Raw genomic sequence first — 14,628 nt, forward strand, 5'->3', positions numbered from 1 at the left:
GTACACAGACCCCTGGAAGCCAGAAAATAGCAGATTCTCAATAAAAGCCTCAGGAAGCTGGGTTTTTCTTGAATGGTATTTTATTTTTCTGGTCTTTGATTTGCTGAAAGACATTACCAGCTCCTAATGGCTATAATGACTGATGAATTGTGTTACATCTTCTCATGTCCTTCCGAATGACATTTACTGTATTCTCAAGACAACCAAGACTAATTTGTCTGAGTGATGCAAGAATGTGAAACCTGCATCAGTTTGTGTCCTACATTTGCACTGGGGAGACCTGAAATTCCCTCAACTCAGCCCGGTGTTATGGAGATGCATGTCTTTTGACTGACCTGGTCCTGCTCTTAAGAAACATACCAACTATCACCACATATTTCTTAAGGTGGAGCCCTTTCTATGAGAAACTCAAATCCCTGAATACCCCAGCTGCAAAGATGATCCACTGTCAATAAGTTTTACACACCCAGTTCTTTTAAATCTGTTTTCCTTTCATCTTGCTGGATTACAGACAATGGATCTGCAACCTAGCAAAGATTTTGACCTACCTGACGTTTCTCTAAGTCACACCAAAAAGATGTGCAAATCCTGCTAACCAACGCATACATGTATTTTCTCTCCCCTGTCAACAGTGTTCCCAAAACAGTGGCTGGTAAGACACCTCCTCTTCATCAGGAGCACAGTTGTACTCAGAGCAGCCAGTGGGTATGATCCTTACACTTTGTGGTCTACTGGGGGTGTCATCCCACAGCTCTGCATTTTGTAGGCTGTCCTGCCCCCGTCCTCAGGTCTCCTTGCACTAGCAGGGTCAAGACCTCCCTGAAAGGTAGGGAAGAGTTTTAGCATAGAAGACTACAAGTTTGTATAGCAAGTTTGTTCTGTGAGAGGGCAAGAATCCTGCATAAGACTGGACAAACAGTTCTGGCTTTATCCAAATACAGCATTGCCAACAGAACTGCATTATTCTGACACGTTTCACTGGTATTGCAAGCAAGCTTGAAGCACAAAGGAGCATGATTTAGGTGTTTCAGGGAAGAAAAAGCATGCTTTTACAATGATTCTTCCTTCTTCCAATACTTTTCCTTTATCCTCTAAACGGTTCTCATGGGATGATCCAAAAATCCCAGCTGCATTTTGCAAAATTATGTTTTTCAAGTTTCTTGCTAAATATCTCAGTCAATTTAAGAACAAATAGCTAATTAAAACCAAGTTTCTCTTCAGTTCATGCTTTATTAAGGATCCCCCTCCATGCACAAGAAAAGGAAGAAGGGCTGGAACACAGAAAAATAAGTTACCGTAGAACAGCTATCAGTAATTACTCGGCAAATGGAATAAATTATTGCATATGTGGAGATTAAACATACTTCATTTTGTTGTCAGTGAGTATTTTACAAGCGTGGGTGACAGAAGCATGCAGCAGAATCTAAATGTGATACAACTGCCTTTTGCAGTGTGAGTGTTTCCATCAGCTGATTTTCTTTCTCCTCCTCTCCTTTTGATTGATTTAAACTGACGGATGATGAAGCAGGATTCTGAATTCACTAGTGCCTCAGTAAAGCAGTAAAAAGCTGCACAAGAAACATCTATGAAAATTAATGGCAAAACCTCATGCTTCCATTTGAGTTACTGAACAGGGCAGCTCTTCTAAGAGGGTCTAAGCCTCAGCTTCTCTAGAAACCCATTAGCTTTGAAAAACAGTAAGCAGGTCCACACAGATGAAACTATGTTGAGGACACCAGGAATGATATTCGGACATGTTTCTTGAGACATACACAGCATCTGTCCTCAGAGAGGCTTAGGAATAAGGCTCAGTTTTGCAATTACACAGAGTTCAATTTCAATTTCAAAATCAGTTCTGCCTTCTGAGATTCTAGTAGTGGACACAGAGCCATTAATAGAGTCAGCATCTCACAGACATTTGTGATGAATTCTGCAAAACCTCTTTGTAGTCATTACTAAGTGCCATTAACTCTATATGTTCCTACTCCATAGGATAACTTTTCTGAGCAAAGAATCAGCCTTCCACTTGCTAGAGCACAACCATGAGAAAACAAAAAGCAAAGGAGGGGTACATAGTCAAGGCTATTTAAACAAATGCCTTAAAGGAGTATGTGGCTATGTCACCACCCTGTGTTGTGATGAATAAAAGTTTAAAACAAGAAAAGCAGAAACCTTACTCTGAATGCAAAGGGTGTCCAAGCCCATAAGTACCTTTAAAATGCTTTCTCGCAAGTACAATTCTGATAGTTGGCAATGAATGTCACGCCTTTACATTCATGCTGGTCCTCACATCCCGAGAGGTCATAGTAAATCAATGACGTAGATCTGCCTTAAAACTAGTTCTGGTTAAGGTACCAGAATAATGGAGCATGAATTCTTCAGAATAATGGATCAAAACACTGTCTTATAAGCCCATTCTGTTCCCATTCACCCACTTGTGATCACCCCTTTCTGCCTAATTATGTCCTCAATGGCTCCCGTATGATTTCCACTATAGCCAGAAAGGATGGCATCTGCACAAGACACACCAGACACCGTCATGAGATGTCCTGCACCCTGCACTAGCAAAGTTTGATGCTTTTTAAATAAAGCACAGAAAGCCATTTGGGTAAGGAAGTTTATCTTGTACTTCAGGAGGACAGACTGTGATCCACTTGCTTATTAGAAAAAGAAGTACTACAATGAAGACTACCATATGAATAATGCCACCCTCCATTCCTTACAAACGCAGAGTTGCCCTCATCACTGTTTCAGGTGACGCAGGCAGTTACTCACTGAAAGGCACTCTGACTGCCAACAACGCTGACAGGCTGTTAAACACTTTTGCCATTGCACATGGTACAGGCTAGCAACAGAGGAGGTTTTCCAAAAAGGGAGGAAATGGGTGGATGTTGACTCCATATCTAACAACCCAGGTAATGATTACTCAAGAGTAGCTCTGTTTTCTGTAGCCTTCCTTTTTAAGCCCTTGATCATGCCATCTAATAGGCATGGATGGTAGCATGATATCATCAAAAGCATGAGATTTTCAGGATCAGGACAGGGATCGTGAACAACAATGCCATCCACAATTACTCTCTCGGCTGCTGCCAAGCAAGCATTTCTGAAAAGCATCACGGAAAAGCAAGTTTCACCCTGGATACACAAACCCAGCAAACAAGGCTTAAATAAGCAAGAGAGGATATATGAGCAAGCTACAGCACCAATTTCATACACCAGTGGCAATAAACATATCCATTGTTTGTTTTGTGCTAATGCCCTATCCAAATTGCTACCTATTGAAAACCCCAAGAGCTTTTGGTGTTCTTCAGAGAACACCCAACAACAGTTGGTTTGCAGATCGATGTTTGTACCCTACTTTCCTATGATCAGATTAAAAAAATAAATAGATAAATAAAAAAATCCAAAAAGAAAGAAAACATGGCCTGTGCAGAGTACAGGGCTAAGTCTGCAGAACTCAATGCAACATCAAGCCAGGCTTTTTGAAGAGTGTGGATTTCCTCCACAGCAGGGAAACTCAAAGTGCAGAGCATCACAGACCCCCAGCCAGAGCCACAACAGACACTATGCAGGAAGTTCTCGAGACCTAATCTCCTAGTTGCCAACCAAGCTGACAGAACGAATCTGAACCTGTTTTAACTCACACACGAATATTACCTGGGGAAGAACAGACTAAAAACCAAGCAAAGGTTTCAAGGCTTAAGCTGTCATAAGCAGGGGTGCTGAGACTTCCTAAGAAACAACCACTCTGATTTCAGTTTCTCAGGATGAGGTCTCACAGCTGATTTCAGCATCCTAGTCTGAAAAGTATTGGAGAATTGACCATGTATCACAGATTTGCTTGGCATAAACCAGCAGAGAGAGTAAAGAAATGCTCTCAAAGGCTTCTAGCATCAGCACTACACAATTTGGTTTGTTCTGCTATTATCTTTAGGAAACAATGACAGGGAAAATAATCTCGAAGATGCATGTTACTCTATCAGAGTTGTCAACTTAGAAAGTTAAGTCTTTAGCCCTAACTTCAACCAGTGTATGCAGGCCAGCATTATCAGATTAAAAAATTGTTTCTTTCAAGTACTGGTGATATGTAGCTGTTTCCTGTTAGAGAAGTTGGGATATCTTCAAGGCCTCGTTCCATGATAAGTGACAAATCCACAATAAAATCCCAGTCAAGGTGAGATTCACAACAGATCCTCCTGAACACAAATGGAAAAACACTCTTCCTGTATGCTGTTATATTATCTACAGAACTGCAAGTTATCTATGGCTGCAGAAGCTATTAGCAAGAAAAAAACAGAGCACTAGAAAGCAGGCTAATCAGTTTGACATACTATCTGATGAAGTAACACTTATGGAACTGTTTTCCAATTAAGAAATATCCCTCAAAACAACTAGACTCCTAGCACTGAACAAAGGGGCAGGGAAGAGTGAGCAGAGAAAAAAAAAAGTAGTTCTTCAGGAAGATCAAAGAAAATTAAGGTTCAATATTTAAAAAAAAAAAGCCAGCTATGATTCAAGTGCAAATTCAAAAATCTTCTGCTACTGAATTCTCTCTGTTCAGTTAAAACATCTCCAGTTACAGACCCACCAAAAAGTTCTCTAACTGAGCAAATGTGACTGCATGGCTGAGGAATTAAGGATACAGTTCCCAACTAGCACCTTCACTGATGTCTCATCAGTCAAAAAAAAAAAGAAGAAAAAAAGAAGAAAAAACCATAGTCTGTATCATGTGTTGCAACAGGTTAATAAGCATCAGCAACTAGCATTCTTTTGCCCAGTAAGCCTACAAATTCTGAAACAAGTTCACCTCTGCCATCAAAGGAGAAATAGCACTGAATATTATCCTGTTGATACACGTGGGTTTAGCATGTTTTTCAGTGTGACTGGTTTTCCACCCAGAGTGAGCATAAGCCAACATTGAATATGCCACATGAGAGCTAGCAATAAAAGTTGAGGAGGAGAGAAAGAAGTACAAATAAATATAGAGAGGTAGTAGGGAACTATTATCACAGCTCCCAGTACTTGACAGATCCTTAGTTGATATAAATGTTGTCCTTTTTCCTCCCCTTTGTCATGCCTCCATAGCAGGTTCTCCTGTATGGTACATTCAAACTTACCTACGGACAAATGTAGAACAGACTTCCTGAGGTCTTATTTTTATAAATTTGGGGTCCCCCCAAATAACACCTGAGAGGAGTGTGATGACTAAAAAAGAGGAAGGTCCACAGCAATGTCCTCGGACTAAATTGCATCTTGAAATTCGAAGGCTGAGGGCAGTCACGCCGAGCAGCCTCTGCCTCAGAGGTAACCCTTTCTGCAGTAAACCCTCCAGAAACCACCAAGTCAAACACTGAAACGTTTTAAAAAACTTACTTCCTTGTGCCCAGGTAGAAACAGGCAGAAATCCGAGCACAGAGCAATGAAACCTGCTTTTCCTCACCATATCCATCTCATCGGCAGTAGGAAGGATGCCACCTGAAGTCCCTGCTCTGCCCAGGTGTCTTCATGCCCCAACAAAGACCACATCCCGAGCTGCACCAGTACTGTTACTCTTACCCGCTTAGTTCTTACACACTCACCCAGAGGGATCAAGAGAACTACTGTACAACCTCAGATGTCAGCTAGGAAATCCCCCCTCACCACCCGCAAGCTTTAAATGACAGTTGATCAAAATGCCTGCATTTTTTCCTTTTGATACCACCTAGGGTACCTAGAGATGCAAAACGACTCACGGTCAGGTCTCTCAAAACATGCAAATCTGGGAGGGACACTGCACAGAGGATCGTTTTTTGCATCTCTGCTCCAGAGCATCCTCTCCCTGCATGCAGCGTATCCATCACGCCCTGCTGCAGCACGCAGCCTTCCCCCAAACTACCAAACAACTCGGCAGCACTGCGATAGACTGGGAAAGAACAGCACAGCCGGGGAATGGAGTAACAGAAACATGGTGTCCGCCTTCGCTGACAACCTCCTCCCTGCGGGCTGCCGGCGGGAATCACCGTGCCGTCCCCATCCCGGGGCCAGGACAACCCACCGCGTTCGCTACAGGGACCCGGCCGGCTGGCACCGCGGGCTGGGGCGAAGGGAAGGGCGTTTGCTCCCGCAGAGACCCCCCAACCCCGACCCCAGCGAGGTGCCGGGCAGCACCGGAGGGACCCTGCGCTCACGGGGAGGGCTCCTGCGCGGAAAGGGCGCACCCGGTGAGGGGCAGCCCGGAGCCTTCTCGTGGGAAAACACCCTCCGAGGACGCTCCTCGCCCCAGCGGTTCCACCCCGCGCCCTCCGCTCGCCACGCGGCCACCGGCGAGCCCGCATCGGCCCCGCGCTGCTCCCGGGGCCTGCCGGGGACGCCGGAGGAGCAGAAGACCAACCCGTCAGCTCCCGCATCCCAGCCCGTCTCGGCTCGCGGAAAGGCGAGCAGCACGAAAGCCTCCGCGCCGCCCGCTCGCCCCCAGGGCGCCCCCGCTCGCCACCGCAGGGGCTGGAGGCACCTCCGGCAGCGCTGTCCCCCTGTCCCCCCGCCCCAGACCCGCTCACCCTGCAGTGCGGCGCGGCGGCCCCGCTACGGGCGGCGGTCTCCATGCGGGCGGGCGCCGGGCATCGTGGTCCGCCCGCCCTCCTCGGAGCGGTGGAGAGGGGCGGGGGACGCGGACGCCCTGTCTTTCTGCTTCTCCTCCTTCCTCTCCCGCACGGTACCCGCAGGATGAACCAGCTGCCTCCCGCCCGCCCCTCCTCCTCTGCCTCCCCGTCCTCCGGACCCGACTCTCAGCCCCCCGCCCCGGCTGCGGAGCGGAGGGAGGGGACAGTGGCCGCCGCGGAGGGGCGGGCGGGCGACGGGGAGAGGGGATCCCCCCGCCGGGCACCGCTGCGGCTCCCCCGGACCCCGCGCCAGACCCGACACCCTCCTTTGTGCCGGAGCCACCGGCCGCTGCGGCTTTCCAAGCGCCGCGGGGGCGAGGAGCCCCCACCCCGGGACGTTTTACCTGCAATTCGGCGGAGGATGGACGCGGTCCCTCCCGCTGTTCCTCCCCCGTTCCCCGCGGTGGTGAGCGTGCAGTTCCCGGTGGCTTCGCCCAGCATCCACACGGGCTGGACTGCACGCCCCGCCGCAAAAAAAAAAAAAAAAAAAAAAAAAATAGGGAGCGGGGAGAACAATGGAAGTAGGGAGGAAAGTGAAAACGCAGAGGGATGAGGTGGGGGTGGCCCGTAACAACGTCGGTGCCCCTGAGCCCAGTGGTGCTGTGGGTTAGAGCACACTCGCAGCCTGGAGCACGGAGCGAGCAGAGGGTAGCAGGGTGGGATGCAGACCCTGGTCCACGCCCCGCATCGCTGGTTTGCGTCCTTCCCCGGTGCCTCATCCTGCACCAGGCAGGAATTCTGCCCAAGGATGCTGCCCGGGAGTGTTGGGCTCATACACAAACGTGGCTCATGGCCCCATCCACCTGAGCAGCTCTTGCTGTGCAGCAGCTGCTGGGTCACTGAACTCAGGGTATCCAACACCACATTTCCTCAACAAACTCTCACTTAAGAGATCAGGGAGGACTCTAAGAGAGTAGCTTGTGCTTCCTCTGCCTAAGGCTCGGATTTGCCTCCAAATCACAGTTTAGTTTTTATAAGTGAGAATGATACCACCCCAACTACTTACAAGTAAGCCAAATTCCTAGCTGGCACGGCAAAGCAAAGGTGACACAAGACTTAATCTACTGCAAATGAGCGTAGAGTCATGGCTTTCCATAAATGCGTGAACCCTTCTCAATAAGCCTTAACCTTAAAATGGAAAAAAATTGCATCCACAAGCTGGAATAAATAATGAGAACAGAATTTTAATCTGTGGAGCAATGAAACTTCATTCCTCAGTTGCCAAGGTAGCTGCAGAAGAATTACTGAGTACTTCATTAGTCCCCCCAATTTCACAGCCAGGGAGCAGAGTGCCACACTGCCCAGACTGTGTCTTACCACTGTGCATCATGGGCTACATGGACCGAGGGGCACAAGCTGACAAGTAGTGTCAAGTAATCCACTTAAGGCTGAGAAGTATTAAAGTATTTTTCTGCTGCAATGCAGAGGAAAACACATTCGTCTATCCAGAGACTTTTTGCTTTGTAAGACATCAGGAGCATGGGCACAGCCAGCTGAAGACATCTCAGTTGTGGGAGAGAGGTATTCCTGTTTGTTTAAGCAGGGAAACCGCATGGCAGCCTTAATCTGATTGTACCCAAAGACTGATATTTACCCAAAAGATCAATCAAATTGTGTTAAATTAATTTGAAAAATGACTGCTTGGAAACTATCATGAGACCGTCTTCTTTGCAGCTTCACATCCCTGTAGTTTCATTGCTTCTTTCATGCCCTCCCATAAGAGTAGTGGCTTCTACTGTCCTTGGTGGATGTAGAGGAGGAAGAAGGGAAACTTTTCTACTGTTTCCAGACTTTGCACCATCAGGCAGGCCTAACGGAAAAAGAGCAGGAAGGCAGAACTTGTTTTTCCTCCTTCTTTTTAGTCATATGGATTTCTGACCTGCTTGTCATGTCAGGGAAACTCAGCAAGGCTTGAGGTTTTCTTTCCTAGTGTGAGTGTTGTGTAGCTTGCATGGAGCTACAGCAGCAGCAACAAGGGCTATTTTTAGCCTAAAGTAGGCCAGCCAGTTCCAGAAGACATATTAATAGGAGGAACATTTGAGAACAAAACAAGCAAACAGAAAAGAAAACAGAGAGATGTAAACAAGATACATCTTTTACCAGAAGCAACTGATAAATAGCAAACATGTAGAAACTGCATCATGCTCTCAGAGGACATGACCCCACACCACAGAAAACAATCAAGTGCAATGTCTCAAACAGTATGTGTTGCCTTCTGAACAATCAAAGTATCCAGTACTGCTTAATACCTTCATCAGCGACACAGACTGCAGGAATGAATGCATCCTCAGCAAGTCTGCAGACGACACCAAGCTGGGTGCTGCAGCTGACATGCCCGAGGGACTGGATGCCATCCAGAGGGATCTGAACAAGCTGGAGATGTGGGCCCATGTAAACCTCACAAGGTTCAACAAGGCCAAGCACAAAGTTCTGTACATGGGTCTGGTCAACCCTCAGTACCAGTACAGGATGGAGGATGAAGGGGTTGGAGCACCTTGGTGGAAAAGGTCTTGGGGTACTGGTGGATGAAATACTAGACATGAGTAGCGACATGCATTCACAGCCCAGAAGGCCAACCACATCCTGGGCCAGCAGGCTGAGGAAGGTGGTCCTGCCCCTGCATCCCACTCTGGTGAGTCCTCGACTGGTTTCTGTATCCAACTCTGGAGTCCTCAGCATAGGAAGGACATGTGCCTGTTGGAGTAGGTCTGGGGGAGGGCCACAGAAATGATCAGAGGGCTGGAACACCTCTCCTCTGAGGAAAGACTGAAAGATTTGGGGTTGTTCAGTCTGGAGAAGAGAAGACTACAAGGAGACCTTTATTGCAGTCTTTCAGTACTTATAAGAGATGGGAACAAACATATTAGCAGGGCCTGTTGCAGTAGGACAAGGGGTAATGGTTTTAAACTAAAATAGGGTAGATTTAAACTAGGTATAAAGAAGAATTTTTTTTTGATGAGAGTGAAACACTGGAACAGATTTCCTGGAGAGGTGGTAGGTTCCTCCATCCCTGAAAACATTCAAGCTTTGAGCAGCCTGATCTAGATAAAGGTGTCCCTGCTTGTTGCAGGATTGTTGGACTAGATGACCTTTAAAGTTCCCTTCCAACCTAAATTATTCTATGTTTGTATGACTCTATGATTCTTGTTTTAGCACCATACATTGGGACTGGGATTTTTAGAGATGCACAGTTCAGCAGTTTCAGCATTCATCCGTTTCCTACTAAAAGCACACCTAGCTGGTAATTTAAATAGATATTAATCTCCTTCTTAAAGTTTGGTACATATCTGTGTTTTGAATCAGTGTAACTGCTATTCAGAGTACATTGTAACTGGTTGCTCGACTTGCTGGGAAAATACCTGCCCACGTTAGTTAGTGAGACCGCGTGGGCAAGGTGCAACTCTCTATGTGCACCTCTCTACAGCAGGCAGAAAAAAAGAGGTAATGCTGTGCACTGTAGCAGAAAGATTCAATTCTTTTACTGCTAAAAGCAACAGATTTTAGTTTTCAATGGATGGTATTTCAGTGGGGAACATGGATATCTGTCCACTCCTTCATCTAGTATTGGAGCTGGAAAAATAGATTGCAAAAATTAAACAGCTTGTAAATCTTCATGGAAGAATGAGTGTAATGACATTCACCGTAAACACATGTGTACTTCCCACATGGACTAACATAACAGTCTTCACCAATTTTTTTTTTAGCTCGCTGTAGTAGCTTCTCTCCTCTCCAGAAGAAATGCAGACAGAAGACATCTCACGTTCTGACTCTTCTAAGCATGAGTCATTCGATTGAAACCCATTGCAGGATACATTCAAAGCTGTTTACATGTGTGAGATTTTGGGCAGATCCAGTCCAGAAATCCAGAGCAATCTGTGTCACAATAGGCCTTTAAGAGCTGAGCTTGTGTAGCACAACATATAGTTTTCCCTTTACACAAGGGAGCAAAATGAAACTTCATGTCTCTAAAGAAGAGATATGGCTACTGAAGCCCTACAACCGTGTTATTCCATCACATATTGCAGTAGAATGCTCATAGTAACAATAAAATGTTTGCTTTATTAAACATGTATTTGCTGTTCATTTCATGAAACAATTTGCTCAAAGAGAAGAATCGGCACTTTTTGTCTTATTCCTATAATTCACAAACACCTCTTTGATGTCCCTATCTGACTTTTTTCCACACCAGTATGAATAAGCACAAGGTTTCAGATTAAGTCACTTCAGAGTTTATTGCATAGGAAATGAACATAAGGCCTTGCTGTTATCATCTGTCAGTAGATTCACCCAAATTCTCTCTTCACTGTGCAAAAGGACAGCCTTTCTGCAAAGGTTTTTGAAGCCAGTTAGTCTTTTAAGTGTTTCACTGACCAGAACAGCTACATCTAATTCATGCCCACACCTATTTCTGCATGGAATAAGAAGTTAACATACATATACATAGACCACACTGCATCTATAGGATTTGTATACAAGGCATGGAGATGCAAAGTTTGCAACCAATATAACAAAAAATAATTTTAGGGCTCATCAAAGGATTTTTTAAGTGGAGTACATTCTGTCTAGGAACACTACACTTACTTAATCATCTTTGCTAAGTGTTTGTCAAGCAGCAGGGACAGGTTACCAGTCCTAGCCCTGTTTAAACAAATTTAGACTACAACTCAGCAAAACATCCACAGCTACTGATGGGGCCCATTGACGCCAGGTCAGGCAGTGGTTAGGTAGTTTGTCAGTCAGGTGTGTCTCTGGAAAGCTGAGGATGAATGCTACAGAGCTGCCAGTGAATTCAAGCTTGGGAGATTCCTTTTCACTACATCTTACTTTCTCCTGCTGTCTTGAAGGGATATGACACATCCCTCATCGCTTGCCAGTGACTTAATCATACCAATTGTTATGGTGTCAGATGTTTCTGGTTGAAAATTCATTGGGCTTATTTGTAAGTACATCAGTTGTTGTAGTCTCAATAGCAGGTCACACTGCCATAGTACTAACATCTCTAAAAATCCAGATTTACGGAGCCTCCTTAAATCACAGACTGAAAACTCTGTCTAAGATCTGAGGGGAACTCGGTAGGCCACATCCAAGAGCTTCTTGGGGGAGGCAGGAGCAAGGCAACATCCCTGCCCTGATGTGAAACCCTACACCAGGTAGTGGCCTGACTGCAGAAGGGCCATATGTCGGCACTTTCCACAGCAATCAGTCTGAGAGGCTTTTTATCTCAGCTGTCTGTGCTAAATAAACCTCTGTCCAGCAGCAACCCAAGTCAGCCTCTCATGACTAACCACGAGTGATACGTTAAATTGCCAAAGTCCTGAAATAGATCAGTACCACTTTTTTGTTGGACAATGTCCAACCAGTGAGCTCTCAGCCACTATGATGCGTGGTGGTGTGCCACACAGGTAGAAGACTTGAGGGGGAAGAGAAAGTAGCAGACAGGCTTCGAGTGTTTTCTCTTGTTCTTTATAGACTAGGCACTGCATAGCTAATTAGTCACAGGAAAATGCACCATCTGTTTCACCAATGTAAGATAACAGTATTCTACCTCAGAGAAAACTAATTTCATAAACAACACCACACTCAAACCTGCTGTAAGATGGACACTTTTGGCCACAGCATGGTATGATGGGAGCTGCTATTTCTCATTAAATACTCAGTAGGCTAAATGCAAAGATTAGTTTCTTATCTGAGAACAAAAGCATTAAGTGAAAGTCAAAGCCCAAAGAGAGGGAATAGACTGATTTCTAACATGTAATGTTGCTACCACAGGTACGAAAATCTTTCAGCTGCCAGTTGCACAGAAGTCTTCACCATGGAGAAGATTTGTGGGGAATGGCAATAAAGTAACCTGGCAAGAGGGATGTGAATACAATGAGCCACACACCCTGCAACACTGTCATCCAAATTATTTACTTTTTAAGGAGTAGGGAACCAGCTTTCCGCTTTTCAACATCGGATTGATGCTTTCTCATAAAAAAACGCTCTATGCACAAACATACACACATACACAGAGGCTGCTGATAGGGTGTGATACACTGAAGTTTGGGAAAATCATCTCATATCTTTATGATAGCAAATTACGCTTTCATAATGAAATGTACTGGCAGGAAAGCTCAAGCTGAGTGGGTATAAGCAAGTAATACACTTTGTTTCCTTAGCTCATGTGAGCAGTTTGTATGCTACACAAGATGTATAATTTTTGTTAGTGTTAGATTTCCTGGCATCTTCCTATTAACAAGAGAGAAGATACTATTACAGTACAAGAAGATATGAACACAGCAGAATCTGTACCTGAGTGAAGATGTCCTGTGTTTTTTCTAGTATGTGCCTAAAACCAACAGTTCAGACAAACAGTCCACAACACAGTGCCTGAGAGCAAGAGGTGTACCGCAAGCCAGTTCTCTCCATTGCCCTTTAACTGTTGGCTTAAAGCCTCAAATTAGGACACACCCTCTACTTGAACAGTGTCTGAATTCAAATTGTGTAGCTTAAAATAATTTTTTTGGCCAGTGTACACTTACACTTCTAGATTATTTTGTCTTGTCAACTTGTTTTCTGTGGTCAGCATTGTTAACAGTGCTGGGTAAATCCTGCCCTAACACAAAAATCAGTAGGATTCCTCCTGTGAGGATCGCTAGTACCTGCCACATTCAGAAAAAGTTATAGCAATGGGGAAACATTTCCCACATGTTTGTGTAAGATGCAAAGAGGTGCAGATTTATCTCGTTAGCCCCCCATCCCCACCCCCTGTCATTTTATGAGCCTTTCTGGCCATTGACCTACGTCAGAACAGCTGTGCCACACAAGTCCTGTGGGCATTGCTGTACAGCTCAGAAGGCATCTTCCCCTTGTCTGTCCAAGAGCGGGTGACAAAGACCAAGCCACCAGAGAAAGCAGAGTAAGTAATCCAAATACCTGTTTCCCATTTCAGGGCTAAGAACTCTTTCAGGTAAAGACACTCAGGTATCTTAACAATAAACTCTGCTTTTCCACATAAGATTTGAAAGACTCAAAATAATTTACAGATAGTTTCAGAGATTTAGAGTGCTTACTTTTTTGCAGTTGTAGTCCTCAAACTGGTGCTGGGTATTTCACTTGCTACCTTCTTGGGGCCTTAATGAGACCACTTGATATATAGACAAAAGATCTTTTGACAAGAATAAGGACAAGGAATTCACCTCTGACAGCCATGACCAACCTCACTGATTAATTCCTGAGACATAAGCTAAAAGTTAGAATTTAGTGCTGTTCTGGCTTTGTTGAGGCTTTGTTGCATTTTTCTCTTCAAGTTTTCTGAGCATCATCGATTGTATTCAAGAGCAGTGAATTTAACCTCCTAAGTAAGATAGCTTCTGCTAGATCTAGTGCCATGAACAGCTGGCTGGGCAGGAGAAAAGCCTTACTGGCTCTTCACATTCTTAGGCATGAACTTTTACAGACGTTCAAACAAGCAAAACCCATAACAAATCTGCGTAACAGAAGAGGGGTAAGCAGGATAAGCAAATCTATGCTTTGAGAATAACTGTATCAAAGCTGTGAAGACTACATCTTCAGCCTAGCTCACAAGTAAATATATACATCAGTGTAGCACGCAGCTGTCTGCTCTTCAGTCTAGTGCTTAGATTTCAAAAATATGAGCACTTCCATAAAAGCTTCAGGGTCTAGTCAAGTCTTTTTTAATTTTTTTTGAATAAGAATCAGTCTCAAAGCACAAGCAAGACTCAGCATACTAGCAAATGAGACTGCTCCTAATTTTCTGTGAATGCTAAGGACCTCTGAGGAAGTACAGACTTGAAAAGTTACCATTCCCAGGTAACTGTATCAGGTATATCACATCAAATGAAGATTATACGGGTGGTAGTGTCAGAAACGCCAGATTAGTGTCTGTAGGGAAAAGGTAATTTGAGGTGGATTGTTGATTTGGAGGGGCTAATTTATGGTAACGTGCTCACCTGGCCACAGTGTTGGTCAGGGTCTGGCACCAGCCAAG

The 14,628-nt window shown here is 45.0% G+C and overlaps 1 protein-coding gene across 1 annotated transcript in view; it reads right to left on the bottom strand.

Moving 5' to 3' along the window:
* PLPPR1 (phospholipid phosphatase related 1) overlaps positions 1-6,665 on the bottom strand; it is a 131,070-nt gene extending 124,405 nt beyond the window's left edge. The window contains exon 1 of the mRNA XM_069879895.1: positions 6,537-6,665. The gene's annotated coding sequence lies outside the window, so the exon portion shown is untranslated. The remainder of the gene's footprint in view (positions 1-6,536) is intronic.
* Between the last annotated feature and the right edge of the window lie 7,963 nt (positions 6,666-14,628).

The sequence above is a fragment of the Phaenicophaeus curvirostris genome, chromosome Z (assembly GCF_032191515.1).
Source record: "Phaenicophaeus curvirostris isolate KB17595 chromosome Z, BPBGC_Pcur_1.0, whole genome shotgun sequence".
NCBI lineage: Eukaryota > Metazoa > Chordata > Aves > Cuculiformes > Cuculidae > Phaenicophaeus > Phaenicophaeus curvirostris.